The 22,346-nt window shown below is 33.2% G+C and overlaps 1 protein-coding gene across 1 annotated transcript in view; it reads left to right on the forward strand.

Moving 5' to 3' along the window:
- The window catches only part of MID1 (midline 1), a 1,755,005-nt gene that overhangs the window by 250,960 nt on the left and 1,481,699 nt on the right, over nucleotides 1-22,346 (forward strand). The window lies entirely within an intron of this gene.

The following is a 22,346-nucleotide window of genomic DNA, read 5'->3' on the forward strand; positions in this document are numbered from 1 at the left end:
GTAAAAGGATAGTGACGGGCTTTATGTTTTTGGTGGGTTAAGTGAGTTAGGGTTAGGTGCAGGTAGGTGAAGTGTGCGATAGTGTCGGACCTTGGGGTTAGGGGTGGGTTAAGTGAGTTAGGTTAGAGTGCAGGTAGGTGAAGTGTGCGATAGTGTCGGACCTTGGGGTTAGGGTGGGTTAAGTGAGTTAGGTTAGGTGCAGGTAGGTGAAGTGTGCGATAGTGTCGGACCTTAGGGTTAGGGTTTGGGTTAGGGCTAGTGGCTATGATATGTAGTGTAATGTGTTGTTTACGTTCGGTGTGTCGGTGTAATGGTGTTTGGTGTTTTGCGTTGTCGGTTTTGTGTGTTGTCGGTTATCTGGTCTCGGTGATTTGTGTGTCGGCGAACTGGCGTGTCGGTCTTTCAAAGTAGACCCCTCATTATATACTTTGTAGTGTGATTAAATACTAAGCTGTTATATCATCCAATAAATGAAAGGTTGGCAACATTATTAATCAAAATCAATGAAATATGAAATGGTGTCTATTAAAATTTTACTTTTCAGGGCTCAAAGATAATGTTGTAGTTAAAGTATTAGTATCCAAGTTTTTTGTATGATTGTATTTGGTATTTTAATACCTTAGTGCCAAAGCTGCATGCAATGTCTTTCAGCTTCCTACACAAGTGAGCGTCTAGCAATATTTGCCACTACTGAGCAAAGGTTAAAAATATGAAAAACTCCATTCTTTAATGTTGATTTTAAGCTGGTATTGCAAGGCTAATTTAGGCATATGTGAGTATCAAACAATTTTATTTTTTTTCTTTGCAAACATTTCATTTATAACATGGCAGCACTTGACAATATAATTTATATAATATGTAATAGGCTAAGTAAAATAAAGACCAGAGAGAGACAGAAAAAAACAGAGAAACACATTGTTAGTATGTATTATGATGTCTCAGAACATAAGGTTCTTGCTTCTTCCAAATGTGATGTTAAAATCTTATTCTACTTCTGTATCCCAAATTTTAAATAACTAAATCTTAAAAAGTACAAAGGAGAAACCTGACTGCCTTAAAAACCCAATTGCTAAGATGTGCATTGTTGTAAGTATTGATTTTATGCATTATCTTAAACGAACAGTGAAAAAAGCTAATAAAACTGACTATAGAGAGTTGAAACTCTAGTTTTATAAAGAAGACTGACAATTCCAACTGTATACACAATCAGCATTGCATTTATCATGAGAAGAGGCAAGCTTCAGTGAAAAATTATTTTTATTGAGTTAATACTGAATAATTACTCATGTAGATCTATTTATTATGTTAGTATGTATTATGATGTCTCAGAACATAAGGTTCTTGCTTTTTCCAAATGTGATGTTAAAATCTTATTCTACTTCTGTATCCCAAATTTTAAATAACTAAATCTTAAAAAGTACAAAGGAGAAACCTGACTGCCTTAAAAACCCAATTGCTAAGATGTGCATTGTTGTAAGTATTGACTTTATGCATTACCTTAAACGAACAGTGAAAAAAGCTAATAAAACTGACTATAGAGAGATGAAACTCTAGTTTTATAAAGAAGACTGACAATTCCAACTGTATACACAATCAGCATTGCATTTATCATGAGAAGAGGCAAGCTTCAGTGAAAAATTATTTTTATTGAGTTAATACTGAATAATTACTCATGTAGATCTATTTATTATCTTGGATTTTACCGTTCAATATGAGCATTTTGTCTTTTTATTCATCACCATAATAATTATACTTTTAAGTATTGCAAAACTAGTCCCTCTAAGTTATAATCTAATCTAAGTTATCCTAGTGAGATGGTTGAAAGTTAACCACTATTTCAGTGGATTTGCAAGTTTAGCTATTAAATTAGTTGATTTACTTATTTTTTTTTAATTAATTCATATAGGTTATGAAATGCAGTATTGGCATAATTTATAAATAATAATGAGACATTTCTAATTAATGAAATCCTACATGTGTAGATGGTGGTACAGATGCTCGATGAATTACATTGTTTATCTTATTCAATGTTCTGCTGCTAATGAAAACAGCAGTGGTGGTAATACGTATCTCCCTAGTTTAGTCTTACAACATTGACGAGACTCAAGGTTTTACAATATAGATAACTCTTGAAAAGGTATGACAAGAAGAAAAATCTTTTTTTTCCCTCAAAAATATTTTATTTTTCAAATACAGTTGAATAAATTCCATAGTATTTGTATATAACATCTTAATAACTATGTACACTATTTACATCAGCCTGACACTATAACAGAGCTCAATATACACAATTACTTTATAGGTATAGCAATCCAGTTATCAGAGTGTATCTGTTCAGTTATTGTAAAGTGTCAATGATAAGATTTTTTTCCATGGATTGTTAATAAATGGCTTAGGATGAATCTTAATTCTTTAATTTTAATTTCCAATAATGCTGTGTTCTTCAGTAGGCTGTAGAAGTATTCCAAAGTTGGTATTGTGCTTGTATTCCATCTTCTTGTTATACACTTCCTTGAGATTGCAAGTATTGTCCATACTAGATACATATTTGATTCATTCAAATGAAGACCTTCATACACATTTAATAATACTAGAGCTTTAGATAAGTTAAAAGATTCATTAAATAAAGCTTGTATAAAGTTTTTAACACCATTCCAAAATGGCTTAATTTTAACACAGTCAAAAAATTGGGATTCCAATCTGCATTGTGTATTTGCTCACACCTCCAATATATTCCCTTTGTGGAAGAATTGATTTTAGTAATTCTATCTGGAGTTAAGAATGCTCTGTGCAAGCAATTCCAATTAAAAACTTTCCAATATTGTGTAAAGGATGTATGTTTTATTGATAATATTTGATTTAATTTCTTCATTTAGCTGTAATAAGTGTCCTTTTGTTATATAATTCCAATATGAGGATTTGGGTGTTGTTTTATAATTTATCAATATCTTGTAAAATTTCAAAATACTATTTCTCATGTCTTAATCATTATATATGATTTCATATAGGTATTTCGTAAGTTTAGGAATTTCTTTAAATGAAGAATTACTAATTATTCTGCATAAATCTTGCAAATACGTCAGAATGCTTTGCATAGTTAGCCAATCTTGTTGTGGAATTTTGTATGTTGTTTCTATTGTTTGCATATCCAGAACTTTTAGTTCTTTGATACATTGAAACCAACAAAATCCTTTCTGTTCCCAGAAATTATTTCTCTATATATTTTATGTGGATAGCTCTTTGTAACAATGAATGGTGTTAAAAGATCAAACCAGATTTTGAAATCTGTATTTGCATTAATAATTTTCCTAAATGAGTCGATGTAATAATTAATCATATGAGTTTTAGTGGGCTTAGTTATGTTATATTGCATACTAATACATAATATGTGCCATGGCAAATTGTTTCTATTTGAAATTTTTTTTTGTAAATCAGATTAATTTATTGATATTACAGTTAGTAATTCTTTCCAATTTGCAGATATTGATGCTTTTATACATGTTTCTATATCAGGAAAGTTTAATCCTCCCTATTTCCATGGTCTGATATGATGTATTAAAGCTATTCTGTTTCTTTTGGGAAACCATAAAAATTTTATTAGGCATGAGATTATTTCTTTTATATTCCTTTATGGTAATAGTTGTATTGCCAAAGCTATATATAGAATCTTGGGTAGTAAAACCATTTTTATGAACTGTAGTCTATCTTCAAATGTTAATATTGTTTTGTTCTACTTTTCCACAGAGGTTTTAATTGTATTGATGATATTATTGTAGTTTTCTGAGATTCATTCATTATTATCCTTGCATAACTCAGTTCCTAGATATTATAAGGTAGATTCTTGTTTCCCTATAATGTGATTCCCCTTCATATGCAATTCTTTTTTTTATTTAAAAAATAAAAAAATTGATTTTGATTTATTGAAATGGAGTCTTGAAATCCTGTAAAATGTGTCAATTAAATTTTTTCTAATATCTCTTTTGTATTGGATAAAGTTAATAATATGTCATCAGCAAAGAGCATTACTTTAGAATTGTATTGTTCATAAACATCTACTCCTTTAATTTTTGTATTGTTACATATTGAATCTGCCAATATTTCAATAGCCAAAGCAAATAGAATGGGTGACATGGGACATCCTTGTTTAGTACCCTTTGTTATATGTATAGATTCAGAAGTGAAAGGACCTAGCTTAACATACTCTAAACTATTTGTATATATAATCTTTAGCAGATGAACAAAGTAATGAGGACATTCAAATAACACCAGAATTTTGAATAAATAGTCCCAATTTAGAGAATCAAAGGCTTTCTCTATATCTAAGCCAATTATGAGTGTTTCTTTATTTTCTTTATTAACATAATCTATAAGAGAAATTGTCCTTTTAATATTGTCATGTGTGTGTCTATGATATATAAATCCAGTCTGATCATTATTTATTGTTTTGGATAGTGGCATTTTCATTCTGTTAGTTAATATTTTCATAAATATCTTATAGTCATTATTTAATAACAGTATAGGTCTATATGAGGTACAGAGGTCTGGGGATTTGTTTTACTTTAGGATTGGTGTGATTAAGGAATATCTCCAAGAAGAGTGGTATTAAAGCTTGTGACTGAATGTCTAATAGAGTTTTATGGAAAAGGGATAGTATTTTTGAAGGAAAAAGTTTATATATTTCCATAACTATGCCATCTATATACCTGGAGCTTTATTATTTTACACTCTTCTATTGTATCTGTAATTTCTTTGTAGGATATGGGTGCTTACAAATCTAGTTTTAATTTTTCTGTTTTTTTTATATTAGAAAATTTTTCACCTAGATTTAATTGATCAATATGTATATTTTCTTTTTGAAAATGTTCCATATAATGATTTCTATAGGCATCACAAATGTCACCTATAGCTGAGACATTGTTTCCTTTCTTTTCATGGCAGATACTTTTAATGTTATTAGCTTTTGATTGTATTTTGATTCTTGTGGATAAATTATGTAGATATTTGGGAGAAGTAGCCAATGTATTAATGTTTAGTTTTTTCTAAAGCTAAACTAGTTTCATGTGTTAGAATTTTGTTGTATTTATTGTTTAATACTTCTACTTTTTTTCATCTCCAAATGATTTAGATTTTTTCAGCTTTTACTGACAAAAGTTTGTATTGTAGATCTAATAATTGAGAATCCCATGCTCTGATTTTTTTTATACCAAGTTAGGGTTTTACCATATATGTAAGATTTTAATGAGTCCAATATCGTTACTTTAGTTATCTCTGTGGTGTAATTAATATCTAAGAAGAACTGTAATTCAGATAATAACCAGGGTTTGAACTCTTTAATTTTAGTTATATATGCTGGAATTCTGGAGTTAAAGATTAATGGTTTGTACCCATTTTGAAGTTTTAGTATCAATGAATTGTGGTCTGAAAAGGGGCAGGGAGTGATTAAGAAATTAATGATTTTAGAGTGTAAGTCATGGGCAGCAACTATTTTATCTATTCTGGTTTGTGTACCAAATCTGTGATCTTGATGGGAAAACAACAAAGATTTATCTTCTTTAAATTTGAAAGTATCTACAAGATGAAATGATTTTACCCACTTGTTTAAAACTTTTGATACAGCAGATGTATGCAGCGGTCTTTTATTTGTAGTTTCAGAAATATCAAATATACAGTTAAAATCTCCGCGTAATATTAACTTGTCTTTATAATTATTGGAAATGAAATCCAAGTGTTTTTTAACAGTTCCTGATCCAATGCCTGGGAATCAGTATAGATTGGCTAGAGTCCATATTCTGTTATTATATTTAACTATTACTAATGCCATAAGGCCTTCTTTATCTTCATACTTATAAATGATTTCTGGGTTAATCACATTTGCTTTCCATAAAATTGTTACCCCTTTTGTCTTTGTCTTATAAGTGGATTGCGCAAATATCATATATTCCTTAGGATTCCACTTGTAATTCTCATTTGTTTTGAAATTAGTTTCTTGAAGGAAGGCAATCTGTGCTTTGCTCAGTTTTAAATATTTCAGTAGATTTGATCTCTTGCTAGGATTGTTTAAGCCATTGGTATTTAAAGATAATAAAGTTAAATCAATCTTAGGTTATTTAGACTATGTATTTTTTGTTTTATTGTGACTATTAAACATTTTCCTCTGATAACTATAAAGTATATATTGGAGCTTTTAAAGGAAATTATCAGTTTTATACTTCGAGTGTTTACCAATAAAGTAATGTTTTGGTCAGGCATACTAAAAATATTTTGTGAAATAAATTTAAACTAATAAATGTTAACAAAACTAAGATCTGCACAAGTGATGGAATGAAAATCATTCCTAATCTGATGAATAAACCTAAGTCCATCAGATTATCACTCATACCTTGACAATCCAGAACATTTGAGCTCCATAAATTGAATTATCATATGGAGAATATTTCTAATAGGAATAAGCAATATTTATATTACTTTGAACAGATATAGTACTATTGTAGATTAGACAGAATTCTAATAGAATATACATGTCTACCTATTCTATAAGCAATTAATATTTAAATGAAAGATAGATGACAAGCAATTCAACCATAGTAAAGTAGGATGTAGCATATATAAAACCTCAGTAAAAGATTATAGCACACAGTTATTTAACATATTCACCCTTATTGATAAAGTATTTCAAAACGTATTACTTAACATAAACAGATGGTAATAATATTTATACCTAATGTTTATAATACAATGTATTTTACTAGATACAGCAGAAGTTATATTTCATTGTTTGTCAGCATTTAAGTAATCACATTTTTGCCAACTTAATTAAAGCATCAAGTTTGTTTAATGTAAACATTGATGAAAGTTAGTGCATTTTAATTATAAGTGTATCCCTCTTCCCCCAATTCCTACACATAAGGATTTTCATATCTGTCATTTCTTATTATAAAATGAGTGAAATTATAGGGTAAAAACAACAAATTCATTTACTGTGATTAATGATTACAAGTTCCCTTTCCATAGTCATAAATTGCCATTTTATGGCATATACCGAAAGTTTTTAGATTTAAATGGCAACATTCTATTTTGTATAATCAGCAAAGGTTAAAATGAGTGATTATTGTCAATATAATACTATTTTTTCAGAATGTGATTGTTGCATCCTGTGATATTCCTAGTTCAGGCTTGTATTGTTTCCCTTGAACAACTTTATCAGTTTGATGTCATGTAAAAAACATTAGTTACCTTGGTAACAGCTTAAGTATTATGTATGGTCAAGATGTATTACAAAACCTACAATTCAAGTTAAAACAATTATATTACTTGTTATGCATATTTACTTATATGAGGAAATCATCATGCTTCCCCTTCTAGTTTCTTATGACAAGTTAAAACAGTAATGTTATTATACACAAGCCCATGTTATTAAACTTAGTGTCTATTGTTACTTTAATACCATTTGTTCATAATATGATTGTTACATTCTGTGACATTTCAAGTTCAGGCTTCTATTGTTTCTCTTGAACAACTTTGCCAGTTTGATGTCATGTATAAAACATTAATTACTTTGGTAACCGCTTAAGTATTATATATGGTCAAGACAGGTTACAAAAACTACAATTCAAGTTAAAGCAATTACATGACTTGTTATGCATATTTACTTATATAAGAAAATCATCATGCTTCCCCTTGATGTTCAATGTAGTGTGTGTCATTTATGCCACGTTAAGACAGTAGTGTTATTATACAGAAGCCCACGTTATTAAATCCTGTCTTTAATATCTAAATTCAGCAGACTGCTTCATGTTATATGACAATTACATATTTTATGTCTAGATTTAATAAAATCATACATTACATAACTATTGTGTGTATGTTTTTTTTTTTTTTGGCTGTTGCTTAGTTATTTGAGAGACCACAAGCTGTAACGTATATTCTTATTATTAACTCCTTCCAAGCATGTTTATACAGTCCATAGAATTTAAATTATGAGACCCTTCTAGTTTCTTATTTGTTACAAGTATATTTCAATCCTTACATACACACATATCAGTACTTCAAGCATGGGCAACAGTGCCCATCCAGTTTTGCCAGAATAGCATTCAATAGTTTATGTGTTGTGTTTCCAGGCTGTTCTTAAAATATCCAAAGCAATATTTGTCCTGTTTCATTTTACAAGCCAAGTCCATGCAGTGGCCATTCTGCCAGTGAACCACTCAACACACTTTCCATTCCCACAGATATTTCCATGAAGGAAATCTGATGACTCTCTAGTACTTCCCGGCAACCCCAAACACCCCTAGAATCAGCTATCCCCATATGCGCAACACATCTGAACAAGCTCACCTCCCAGATCACTGCAAAGGGTACTGCACAAGACTAAGTGCTCTTAGTCTTTCACAATAAGTCAGACTTCCCTCTTATGTAAGTTCTTAATGTGTTTGGACCAATAGACATTTTAAATATAAAATTGCGCTTATTATTATTATTTATTTATTTTTCATCAAGAATCAACTTAATGAGCTAAACAAAGTGTTGGGAGATGATCAGTATGTGTACATGGGGTTTAAAACAGCCCTTTTATTATATGTATATATTTTTAAAACCAAAAACGTCATTGCTGAGAATCATCTCGGAGGCTCCTCAGAGCCATTAAGCATTATCATCACTCTCTCTGTTACCATAGCAATCTGGGAGCATCTATTTCTGTTAGTGTGTCTGTGTACTGCATACCAGAGACTCACGATGCACCTGAAACAAAGCTTCACTTCACTGCAACTTCAAGCCTAAATTCCCTCCCTTTCAGCGAGACAGCAGCCAGGAAATGAACAGGGAGCAAACAGATAAAAAAAAAAATGATCTCAACAATCTGCCACAACAAGAGACAACACACTCCTCCAGGCCTCCCACCTTTCACTCAGCAGACATTCGAACAAACCATTCTCTGCCAAAATATCACAAATCACAGTTCTATCCACCCCTTCCCCTGGATCCAGACTAAAATACCAAATATTTCTTCCTAATCCACAAGCATCAGTAAACCTCGATCACAAGCAGCAACCCACAGCTTCCTGGAGACAAAAATGGCAACATATAACAGCTGCCAGACACAGCTGCATCCACATACACCATGTGAGGCTTAATCAAACAGCACTTGAAGCTATACCTGCCATAATTGATATTAACTATGTTTAGACAGAATAATAATGACATTTGTACTAGCTGCCAGAAAACTGCATCCACACACTCCATATCAGGACTGATCAAACAGCACTCCTAGCTGTGATACCTGCCATAACTGATATTAACTATATTTAGACAGAATAATGATGACATTTGTACTAAGAGCTTGCTACTATTATTTATCCAGGATATACATGACATTTCTAAATCATACTTTAACTGAAGAAGGCATTAGTCTCCATGACAGCATTTTTTTTAAAAACACTCTACTATTACTGCTATTATATGTCATATGAATTTGTTACATTTGAGACTGAACTCTGCTGAATGGTACCTTGTTGAATTAGTTGATTAATTACTTAAATTATTATAAGTAAAATCAATGAAAAATGAACAAGATAAGTATTCATTGAATGCAAGTAGGTGAATAGAAACTTCTATGTCTGCATTATATGTTGCTTTGTTTGGCTTATATATAATGTGAATAGTAACCCATCTTGACCTACCTTTGTGAAGAATTATTAGACTCTTTGAACATCTGAATAAATCATTACTGTTTCTCAGTTGTTTAAGAATCCCTCCTTTTTTTTAAATAAAAACAGATGACAAGTGATGTACCATATTAGTTTATACTTTGAGAGATGTTGTTGTAAGAGTTTTTTTTTTTTTTTTATTTGGGACAGCTATCTTAGAATCAGTTTTTGTTTCTTCTTTCTAGCATCAGGCCAAGGATTTGTTCATTTTATTCTTTTAAGAGTAGGGGCCATCCATTCCATTTCATCTGGGATAGACACTATGTTGTTGTTTTTGATGAATATAGTAGCTTCTTCTAAGTCATTAAAGCTTCTCATATCATTGGCAAAAAGTATTTTTATCTTGGCTGGAAAGGCCAGCTGTGCTTTAATGTTGTTCTGTTTCAATGATTTTATTATTAGCCAGACATTTTTCCTTTGTTCTAGTATTCTGGAAGAATACTCATTGTCAAACCTTATCAGGCTTTGATTGCATTTTAAGGCTGATTTTCTCCGAGCAGATTTTAATATTAGTTCCTTGTCCAGAAATTAAAGACATTTTATAACTATGGATCTAGGTGGAGTATTTGTTGAGTTAGAAGCAGGTTTCCTCCATGCTCTATGTGCCCTTTCAATTCCAAATTAAAGTCTCTCTTTCAGGGCTAAAAATTCAGTAATCCAGGTTGTTAAGAATTAAATAATGTCTTCTCTTTCAGTGTTTTCAGGCAGACCAAAGATCCTTATGTTGTTTCTCCTTTCCCTGTTTTCTAAGTCATCTATTTTGTTAAGTAGCCATGTATTCTGTTTAAGAAGAAATTCTTTTAGGAATTCTTCCTCTTTGAGTATCCCTTCAATGTCATTTAGAGAACTCTCTATATTTGTTATTTACTTATTTTGCTGTAATAGTTCCTTAAAAGTATCAGTCCGTTTTTGAGAATTTAGGTTTTCTAAGTCATTTTTAAAGCCATCCATCGTCAAAGATAGTTCCTGTAAGGTAGATGTCATCAATTGCAGTTCTTTTTTCAAAGCAGCATCTGGATGAGAATTCCTGGAGTTGTTTATATCCAGTGACTCAATATATCTCCAAGTTACTTGACAGGAAAATGTTTGTATATCTCCACCAAAATTGATATTTATGTAGTTTAATAGTTTATCTATAGATTATGTTTTAAACTTGATAATAATAACATTTTCCTATATTATTATACTAGTTTATGGAGCTCTCAAAATTCACTGCTCTCAGTTGGCCATCTAGACTCCAACCCTCAAGAAGAAAAATCTTGATACATGGAAATCATGATCTTATGCTGGGTAATAACTAGTCTTTTTAATGAACTGAATGACTTCTCTCATATCTCTCTATTACTAATATTTATGTATGGCACTAAAATTTTTACCCTTTCGGTTTATCTTTCTCCTTTTACATTGATTGATTTTTTTTATAAATCTAAATATATTTAAGCATGACACTTTGTTAAATAACAGAATTAAATATATGCAAAACATTTTCATCATTAAATGTATGTAGAGTAGTAAAACAAATTATTTTCTTTCTTATTCTCTGCTATGATTTGTGAAGGGCAGTGTTATGTTTTTAATGCTTAGATGTTGAGAGCTATGAATTGTTTGTATCTTAAGAGGTAGTTTTTGACCCAGAATAGCAGTGAGTTAATCTTTTTCCTGGTGTTGTTGAAATGAAGAGTGAAGCTTTAAGACTGGTCTAACTACAGACCCATGTATTTGAAAGTGCTAGTGTTTTCTAAGACAGTGTTGTTAGCAGCAAATATTTATAGCTGAGAATGAGTCTCTTGATGTTTTTGTTTTGTACCAAAAAGCTTGCTTTTTGTATGTATTTATTATTAGTCCTTTATATGTTATGGAGAGAAAATAAGCAACTGATTTGGCCAGAATAGAATCATGTCATCTGCATGAAGCAGCAAAGGAAGGTGAAGGAGGCCAAGGGTAAATTTATTGGCAAATATGGTGTATAGGAGGTAGTCAAGGAAAGAGCCTTGTAGGACACCTTTTCTGAGATTAGCTGAAGGAGAGAGAGTGAAAACTGGACTTTTGGATTAAATTGTTGGTTAGATAGATAGTTCTGGAATGACAGAATGGTATCTGGGCTAATTCCTATTTCATGTAGGTGGCTTAAGAGAATTTTGTGATCCACAAAATCAAATGCTTTAGATAGGTCAATAAAATAGTGCCTGTTAGATGATCTTTGTTCTTGCCTTGAAGAATTCTATCTGTGGGAGTCCAAATTGCTGTTTTGTGCTGCAGCTGACCAAAAGCTGTGTTGTTTATGTTAAAGAGTATTTGACTTTGCTGATGAATTCTTTTAGTTGTATTTAGATGAGTTTGCTTAGGATTTTTCATAGATTCAGGAGGATAGAAATTAGACAGTAATGCCATGGTTTGGAAGGATTGGTTTGTCTTAAAAGTGGCTTAACTATGGGAGTTTTCCAGACTGAGGTCATAGTGTTTTGTGTCTGGCACAGGCTGTATGTATGTGTGAGAGGTACACATAAAATCTCTGCAGTAGTATATGAAGCATGGGTGTGTGCTGTCTAAGCCTGGTGGGTGCCATCTATAGATAGTGATTCAAGCAGGGGGTCAATGTCATTGTTTTGGATACAGCTGAATGTAGGGAAGAGGATCGGGAATGTAGGGCTGGAATATGGTACTGTTAAATTTTGATGGGAGATAAAATTGGGTTGATGAGGCTGATCTATGTTTAGGAAATTTTGTAAGAGAGTTTTGCTTTGATTTCATCAGCTGGCAGTGTTGTCTTATGGCTTATTTTGTTAGGTTTATGAGAAGGGTAATCTTTAGTCTGGTATCTTGGATAGGGAAGAATTTTCAGGTCAGACAAGCTTCAGATCTCAGTTTTAAGATGGATTTTAGTCCAGTTGTAAGGAAATTGTTTTTATTTGTTTTTGATATCTTAACATTGGGGGGGGGGGATAATTCCTGTAGTTTATCCGGCCTGCTGAATAATTCTGCTACTTGGTTTGTAACATTGAAATTTAAACCTGATGACCTGGGCGCTAAGGATTGCTTTCAGGTTACTAATGTTAGCAGAGTCATGGCTGGTTCATCTAGCACCCATTGCCACTCCCTGATCTAGTGGTCCTCAGTTGCAAGTTGTAAAAAATGTCTGATCCTCGATATGATGCTCGTCACCTCACCCAGTGAGTGTCCATGCTTTTATGTGCCACCACATCTCTAAATTAAGGAACAAAAAATATCACATACAAAGTGGTGCTGAAGCAAACACTTCAGTCCTGATAGCATTAATTTCCATACCAAAAGCCAGTACAGAAATGAACCTTGGTACTACTCTTCCAAGTGTTCAGCATCTGCTAATCATGCCAATAACTCCCTGCACCCAGGGCAACTGCCCCTTTTGCCCTACCCTAACTTTACTTCTGTGTGCTAGATTGTGATCTGACTCAAAATTAAATTAATTTTGGAGGATTTATTTTGTATGTGTGGGAAGTGTAGTAGAAAGCTAATTGGGCAGTGGTCAGTAACTGTTGGAGGGTGGATGCTGATGCTCATGTTGGGGATTAGTGAGGGATTGATAGTGATTATTAGATTTAGCTATGAGTGGTTGCTGATATTGAGGTTTGGATGGGTATGTTGTTATCCCAATAAAGTACACACAGTTTAAACCAAATAACTAAAAAACAAAGAAGAATGCTGCCACGAATGCTCCCAACAGGGAATTGCACTTTATTACATTTTTAAGTACTTTCGTCCAATCAGTAAGAAATTTAATCAGAAGAAGAGGTACAGATAAAACTGCTTAGCAACATAGCAGACTGTGATTCCTTGTTGGGAGAATGTGTAGCAGTGTTTTTCTTTGGTTTTGGAAATGTTGTTGTACAAACTGTTTAAATTTGAAAACAGTTAGGAGAATGACATCGGTTTCACTGGTACTAAGCATGTTTAAGATGAAGTCACCAAGTAGGTTGAGGTGTTTGTGTTTGTTGTGGATGAGAAAATCTCATGTAATAGTTTTTGAAATTTATCAATAGTTACTGGGGGATTGAAAGTGGCTATTGGTAGGTGCAGAGATTTTGCATTATTTATATATATATACATATGTATATATATATATATATATATATATATATATATATATATATATATATATATACTGACTAGAAGCCAGTTTGGAAGTTTATTGTGTTTGCCTGGACTATTAGTTGTAGTGGTAGGTGAGATTTATAGATTACAGATATATTTCCTCCTACAGTCCTTGTTTCTGGCCTAGCATCAAGGTAACAGTTGTAGTTTGGGGAGTAGTGGTGCCCCGAGGGATCGTCCTTGTTAACCCATGATTCTGTAATTGCCAAACAGTCTGGGTTCTGCTTGAAAATTAAGACATTTATATGTCCAATTTTGTTATATATACTTTGGAGAGGAGAGGGAGGTAGGACATGTATGAATCTATGAATCATAAAACAAGTAATCTCCGTGGTATCCCAAAATTTCAAACAACCCACTAAACAAGTATAGTGGGTCCAAAAACAAAACAGTGTAAGAAACTTTGTTGTGTGGAAGATTGTCAATTCATATATATCTAGTTAATCACTGTATAGTAACAAAATCAGATAATGGTAGTAGAAGTAGCGAACTTAAACTCGTCCTAAGTCAAAAAATAATAAAAAATATTATTTGAAATATTATACAGAATTACTAAGTAGTCAAAAGTAATCCAAGCAGGGTAGACAGTCTGTTTCCAGTTGAAAATCCTTTATTAAGCACATAGACAAGCGATCTGAGTAAAACAAAAATAACAGAATAATACTTTAATCACAAACTTTCTAACTATATATATATACTTTTTATCAGGTTTGGAACTGCTTTATTGTTCTGTAAAGCACAGTGTATTGGTATACATGTTGCATTCATATCCCTTCCCCCATCAGTGTGACATTCGAGCGGGTCCTGCCCTACTTAGTAGCTGTCATAATAATATAACCCTTATGTACTTTAAATAAAATTAATAATGATGTGGTACCTCTTATTAACCAGATTATTAAGTCTGTGATTTTATCCACGACAATATACTACATGGTTGGAAATATATAAGCCTTAGACCATTTGGCAGTTTAAAAAAAAAAAATATATATATATATATATATATATATATATATATATATATATATATATATATATATATATTTATACATTTTACATGCAAAAAAATCCATTGTCCAAACCATATTCTATTTCCATAACCTATTGTTAACAAAGATCGCTTTCGTCCTTCTAGATTTATTCATGTCTGTGTATAAGAACCCTAAAAAACTATCTACAAAAATAGTATTGTATAATTAGCTAGTGTTATTACTAAACACCATTTCAAGAAAGATCTCCAAACAGTCCAGCAGCCTAAAAACACAATCTGCTTGCTGCCAGCTCACAGAAAACAGCTAGTCACAGGAGCACACAATAAAAATCCAGAACGCTTTATTGCACAAATCGAAAAGTTGAGCGCTTTCACTCACACAACTGTGAGTTTCATCAGAACAATTCATCATAAAAAATGCATTCATTAAATAGTAAAAAAGGCGCCAAACGCCACAAGTATAATTGACAAATTGACATCATATTAATGCCTAAATTGATATAACAGAGTTGAATATGTTATAAATAATCAACATGAAGCATTTCATAGACTAGCCACAACAAAAAAATAATGCAAGAATGTAAAAATATTAAAATGCATAATCGATAAATATGAAGTGCACATATAAAGTGCTAAATAACTACATAATTAATCAGTCCAACATAAGTAGGGTTTAATAGTAACACAATCATTAAGCCCAGGCTCTGTAGTGGCATCAGTTAGAATCTGCCACCATAGCTCTCTATATGCCAGATAGTTTTGGAATTTCCACCCTAGGATTACTTCTGATGGTTTCCAATATACCAAATTTAAAGGAGTGTTCAGGCCCAAAGTTTATGATGTGTCTACATAGGGCATTCTTAGTATCCAACTTTCTAATGGAGTACAAGTGGGAATATATCCGCTGCCTCAATTGCCTCTCAGTCTTCCCAATATAAAAATATTGACAAACTGAGCAAATAGCCATATAAACAAGCATAGTAGTTCTGCAGTTACCTTTAGAAAAATATATTGTAGAGTTACATACATTATTGAGACTCACGCCATTGGACTCCAGTATATAGCTGCACTGGTTACAAGTTCCACATTTAGTGGTGTGGGATTTGTCCGGATGTTTGCCTGTACTTGCTTTCTCAAAAAAATGTTTGAGGTTCTTACCCATTTTCCCAACAAACATAGGCTCATGTCCCACAATATTTCCCACCTCCTGTATGGATGAAATAATATACCAGTTTTTCCAAACAATATTTCTCAACATTTGACTGAATGGATTGTGTTCAACTATTAATGCCCTATTGAAATTATTATCATTAGACGGTAACATGTCATGTCTACTAACATTATTAGTGACAGGGTCATTACTATCTGAATTCGTATTTGACCCCAAAGCGGGAGAATTTTGTCCCCCTTAGCTCCAAGACATAGGAGCATACATCCCTCAACATGTCAGGGTCATAGCCCCTCTCAATGAAGAGGCCGGTGACATAATTCAATTCATTAATAGTATCCTGGTATCTAGAGGTCATTCGTATGGCCCTAATACACTGACCCTTGAAAATGTTTCTTTTAAGTCTGTAAGGGTGGTAGCTGTTATAGTCCAAATACGAGTTGGAAAATGTAGCTTTTCTGTATACAGATGATTTAAAACCTTCATCATCAATGGAAATATGTGTGTCTAAATAGGGTACTCCAGAAGTGTTACAGGTGTAGGTAAATTTAAGAAAGTCACAACTGCTATTGATATGTTCCATAAATGTCTCAAAAGTACTACTGTTACCTTTCGATACAATATAAATGTCATCAAGGTAACGAGAATAATAAAGTACATTATCAAAATTAACATTATTAAAAATGTTATTCTCCTCCCAGTCAAGCATTACCAAATTGGCGAAGATGGGTGCGCAAGCGGCACCCATCATACTTTGTTTGAAAATTTCCCCCTCAAAGTAGATGTAATTGTATTCCAATACTATACTCATTAATTCAGCCAGGATAGAAATTTCGTCCCAGCTGAATTCAGTATGTTTTCTTAAGCTCCTGGTAAACGCCTCTAATCCTTCCTCTATAGGAATACTACTAAACAAATCAACAACATCTATGGAGCAAAAGAGTATATTATTGGTGTCAATTGCAATAGGGAAGTTCTTCAAAAATTCCCAAGAGTCTTTGACAAGATGTTTAACCTTGTTGTATATAAATTTCAGCATCGTGTCAATAACTACTCCTATAGGGAAAGTTTTGGATTTACTACCAGATATTATTGGTCTTAATGGGGGGTTGAGCTGATCCTTGTGCACTTTCGGAATTCCTACAATTGTAGCTAATACAGGATATTCCACTAGCATGTAATTGTATTGATCCTCTGTAATTCTCTGTTCTAACATGTACTCTTCCAAGAACATGTCTATTCTGCGATACATAATATTCAATTCATTTATAGAAGCCTCAGTATAATTACCAGACAAGTGTAAATGACAATCCCACCACCCTTGTCTGGTTTCATGATTCTATGACTATGATCTGAACATAACTCTCTCAAAATTTGGGCTTCATCTTCAGTCAAATTTGAATAAATCTTGCTTTTCTTCCTTGAACAAGTAGTTTTGTGAAGTTTGTAGATTTCATTAATAACTTTATTTTCAAGGAGTGAAATACACGGAATATTATGTGGGATAAATGTACTTTTCTTTTTAAATCTAACAGAACCTGGGTCATTACCCACATCGTTCAAATTAGTAACATCATTAATATTGGAAACAGAATTATTGAAAGTAATGGCTAAATTCAATTTTCTAGTATATTTCTTGAACTCAAGAATAGAGTCCACAACCCTAAATGGAGGGGTCGGTATGAATTTTAGTCCCTTAGAAAAAAGACTAAAATGAGATGTGTTTAACCTAACATTACTATAATTATATATCTTAAAATTCATATATTCATTAATGACATTATCGGTGGTCACAATACCTGCATTACATGTGTAAGTATCCTGTTCATCAGAGGCATTTTCATAAGATGAAAAATCTGTTATTTCTTTCTCCCATTGCCCACTTGCCTCCAATTTCTCTGGGGCCTGTTTGTCTGATGGGATAAAAAATCCTGCTCATAATTATTAGAGAAAGAATCATATGCAAACCCTTCATTCAAGGGCATAGTTCGCCTGTGTTGCTTGTTACTCCCCCACTTATACACTATATGTCTGTTATATTGTTCCTTATCCCTCTGTGTCTTTTTAAGCTTACGGTCGTAAGCTTTTTTAGCTCTATCCTCAGCCAAAGTAAATTGTTTCTGATATAATTTCTCCCACTGAGGGAATGCTAAATCTTTTAAAATGGATTGATTAAGTTTTTCCACTTCCATAATCATATTACATAGCTTCATGTCATTATATTTGATTAATTTTTTCATGAAATCAAGCCCAAAACCATCAAACATATCATTAAAATCATTTTCAACATCAACTGTGATATCAATGCCTAATGGCACTTTAAAAAACCTCAAGCCCATCGGCACAATTTTAGTTGAAATACAATAGTTCAAATATGCATTGTCAAGTTTTAATGCATTAATGGTATTTAGTCCTCTCCCAAAGGAATAAATGACGTCTCTCAGCGTACCTCTTTTTCCATTATTATTAAGTCTGTGTGCACTGATGCTGTTACCGTCAAATTTACAATCACATTTGAGAAAGTCCTGTAAAACTCTGTTATCAACTACGTTCTCTTTAATAACTTGACAACTGTTATTGGAATTTTTACTGAGAGAATTGTTTTTGGAACGACTTGACTCACCCGTCGCTGTGGCATAAGTACGACTGAATTTCGGTCTCGTTCCGATCCGTTTAGCTTCCTCAGCATAATTGCTGAATGAAAAGTCAAAGGTGAAGTCAACGGCATCGGGTCTAATATGATCCGCTGTGGCCACGGACTCTGATAAATCAATGTCACCTCTCAAGTTGCCCATCAAGCCTTGACCGTTAGGTATTCCCGGGGAGGAAGTAGATAATACTTCCGCCTGTGTGGTCATCAAACCATGCGTATTGGCATCTTCTTCTAACAGGAACCTTGAATTAACAATACCTGCTTCCTGATTAAACCCAGGTAATTTGTGCATAAAAACACTGTCCGAACTTTTAAAACCAGAAGTAAATTGCCCAATAAGCTCCATAATCTTTGTTACCTCCCCGCGTAAGGAAGCTAGTTCTTTGCGAAGACAAATAAGCTCCTTACCATGGTCGGGTGAGGCACCGCTGGAAATACTGTGAGAGGAACTCATAACAACAACTGAAACACAGCAGATTGCACCAAAAGAAAGATCTCCAAACAGTCCAGCAGCCTAAAAACACAATCTGCTTGCTGCCAGCTCACAGAAAACAGCTAGTCACAGGAGCACACAATAAAAATCCAGAACGCTTTATTGCACAAATCGAAAAGTTGAGCGCTTTCACTCACACAACTGTGAGTTTCATCAGAACAATTCATCATAAAAAATGCATTCATTAAATAGTAAAAAAGGCGCCAAACGCCACAAGTATAATTGACAAATTGACATCATATTAATGCCTAAATTGATATAACAGAGTTGAATATGTTATAAATAATCAACATGAAGCATTTCATAGACTAGCCACAACAAAAAAATAATGCAAGAATGTAAAAATATTAAAATGCATAATCGATAAATATGAAGTGCACATATAAAGTGCTAAATAACTACATAATTAATCAGTCCAACATAAGTAGGGGTTTAATAGTAACACAATCATTAAGCCCAGGCTCTGTAGTGGCATCAGTTAGAATCTGCCACCATAGCTCTCTATATGCCAGATAGTTTTTGGAATTTCCACCCCTAGGATTACTTCTGATGGTTTCCAATATACCAAATTTAAAGGAGTGTTCAGGCCCAAAGTTTATGATGTGTCTACATAGGGCATTCTTAGTATCCAACTTTCTAATGGAGTACAAGTGGGAATATATCCTCTGCCTCAATTGCCTCTCAGTCTTCCCAATATAAAAATATTGACAAACTGAGCAAATAGCCATATAAACAAGCATAGTAGTTCTGCAGTTACCTTTAGAAAAATATATTGTAGAGTTACATACATTATTGAGACTCACGCCATTGGACTCCAGTATATAGCTGCACTGGTTACAAGTGGCGTTTGGCGCCTTTTTTACTATTTAATGAATGCATTTTTTATGATGAATTGTTCTGATGAAACTCACAGTTGTGTGAGTGAAAGCGCTCAACTTTTCGATTTGTGCAATAAAGCGTTCTGGATTTTTATTGTGTGCTCCTGTGACTAGCTGTTTTCTGTGAGCTGGCAGCAAGCAGATTGTGTTTTTAGGCTGCTGGACTGTTTGGAGATCTTTCTTTTGGTGCAATCTGCTGTGTTTCAGTTGTTGTTATGAGTTCCTCTCACAGTATTTCCAGCGGTGCCTCACCCGACCATGGTAAGGAGCTTATTTGTCTTCGCAAAGAACTAGCTTCCTTACGCGGGGAGGTAACAAAGATTATGGAGCTTATTGGGCAATTTACTTCTGGTTTTAAAAGTTCGGACAGTGTTTTTATGCACAAATTACCTGGGTTTAATCAGGAAGCAGGTATTGTTAATTCAAGGTTCCTGTTAGAAGAAGATGCCAATACGCATGGTTTGATGACCACACAGGCGGAAGTATTATCTACTTCCTCCCCGGGAATACCTAACGGTCAAGGCTTGATGGGCAACTTGAGAGGTGACATTGATTTATCAGAGTCCGTGGCCACAGCGGATCATATTAGACCCGATGCCGTTGACTTCACCTTTGACTTTTCATTCAGCAATTATGCTGAGGAAGCTAAACGGATCGGAACGAGACCGAAATTCAGTCGTACTTATGCCACAGCGACGGGTGAGTCAAGTCGTTCCAAAAACAATTCTCTCAGTAAAAATTCCAATAACAGTTGTCAAGTTATTAAAGAGAACGTAGTTGATAACAGAGTTTTACAGGACTTTCTCAAATGTGATTGTAAATTTGACGGTAACAGCATCAGTGCACACAGACTTAATAATAATGGAAAAAGAGGTACGCTGAGAGACGTCATTTATTCCTTTGGGAGAGGACTAAATACCATTAATGCATTAAAACTTGACAATGCATATTTGAACTATTGTATTTCAACTAAAATTGTGCCGATGGGCTTGAGGTTTTTTAAAGTGCCATTAGGCATTGATATCACAGTTGATGTTGAAAATGATTTTAATGATATGTTTGATGGTTTTGGGCTTGATTTCATGAAAAAATTAATCAAATATAATGACATGAAGCTATGTAATATGATTATGGAAGTGGAAAAACTTAATCAATCCATTTTAAAAGATTTAGCATTCCCTCAGTGGGAGAAATTATATCAGAAACAATTTACTTTGGCTGAGGATAGAGCTAAAAAAGCTTACGACCGTAAGCAAAAGACACAGAGGATAAGGAACAATATAACAGACATATAGTGTATAAGTGGGGGAGTAACAAGCAACACAGGCGAACTATGCCCTTGAATGAAGGGTTTGCATATGATTCTTTCTCTAATAATTATGAGCAGGATTTTTATCCCATCAGACAAACAGGCCCCAGAGAAATTGGAGGCAAGTGGGCAATGGGAGAAAGAAATAACAGATTTTTCATCTTATGAAAATGCCTCTGATGAACAGGATACTTACACATGTAATGCAGGTATTGTGACCACCGATAATGTCATTAATGAATATATGAATTTTAAGATATATAATTATAGTAATGTTAGGTTAAACACATCTCATTTTAGTCTTTTTTCTAAGGGACTAAAATTCATACCGACCCCTCCATTTAGGGTTGTGGACTCTATTCTTGAGTTCAAGAAATATACTAGAAAATTGAATTTAGCCATTACTTTCAATAATTCTGTTTCCAATATTAATGATGTTACTAATTTGAATGATGTGGGTAATGACCCAGGTTCTGTTAGATTTAAAAAGAAAAGTACATTTATCCCACATAATATTCCGTGTATTTCACTCCTTGAAAATAAAGTTATTAATGAAATCTACAAACTTCACAAAACTACTTGTTCAAGGAAGAAAAGCAAGATTTATTCAAATTTGACTGAAGATGAAGCCCAAATTTTGAGAGAGTTATGTTCAGATCATAGTCATAGAATCATGAAACCAGACAAGGGTGGTGGGATTGTCATTTTTGACACCCATATGTATTGTTCCAAAATAAACAACATCTTACACTTGTCTGGTAATTATACTGAGGCTTCTATAAATGAATTGAATATTATGTATCGCAGAATAGACATGTTCTTGGAAGAGTACATGTTAGAACAGAGAATTACAGAGGATCAATACAATTACATGCTAGTGGAATATCCTGTATTAGCTACAATTGTAGGAATTCCGAAAGTGCACAAGGATCAGCTCAACCCCCCATTAAGACCAATAATATCTGGTAGTAAATCCAAAACTTTCCCTATAGGAGTAGTTATTGACACGATGCTGAAATTTA

The sequence above is a fragment of the Protopterus annectens genome, chromosome 5.part0 (genome assembly GCF_019279795.1).
Source record: "Protopterus annectens isolate FY-2018-M chromosome 5.part0, PAN1.0, whole genome shotgun sequence".
Taxonomy (NCBI): Eukaryota; Metazoa; Chordata; order Ceratodontiformes; family Protopteridae; genus Protopterus; species Protopterus annectens.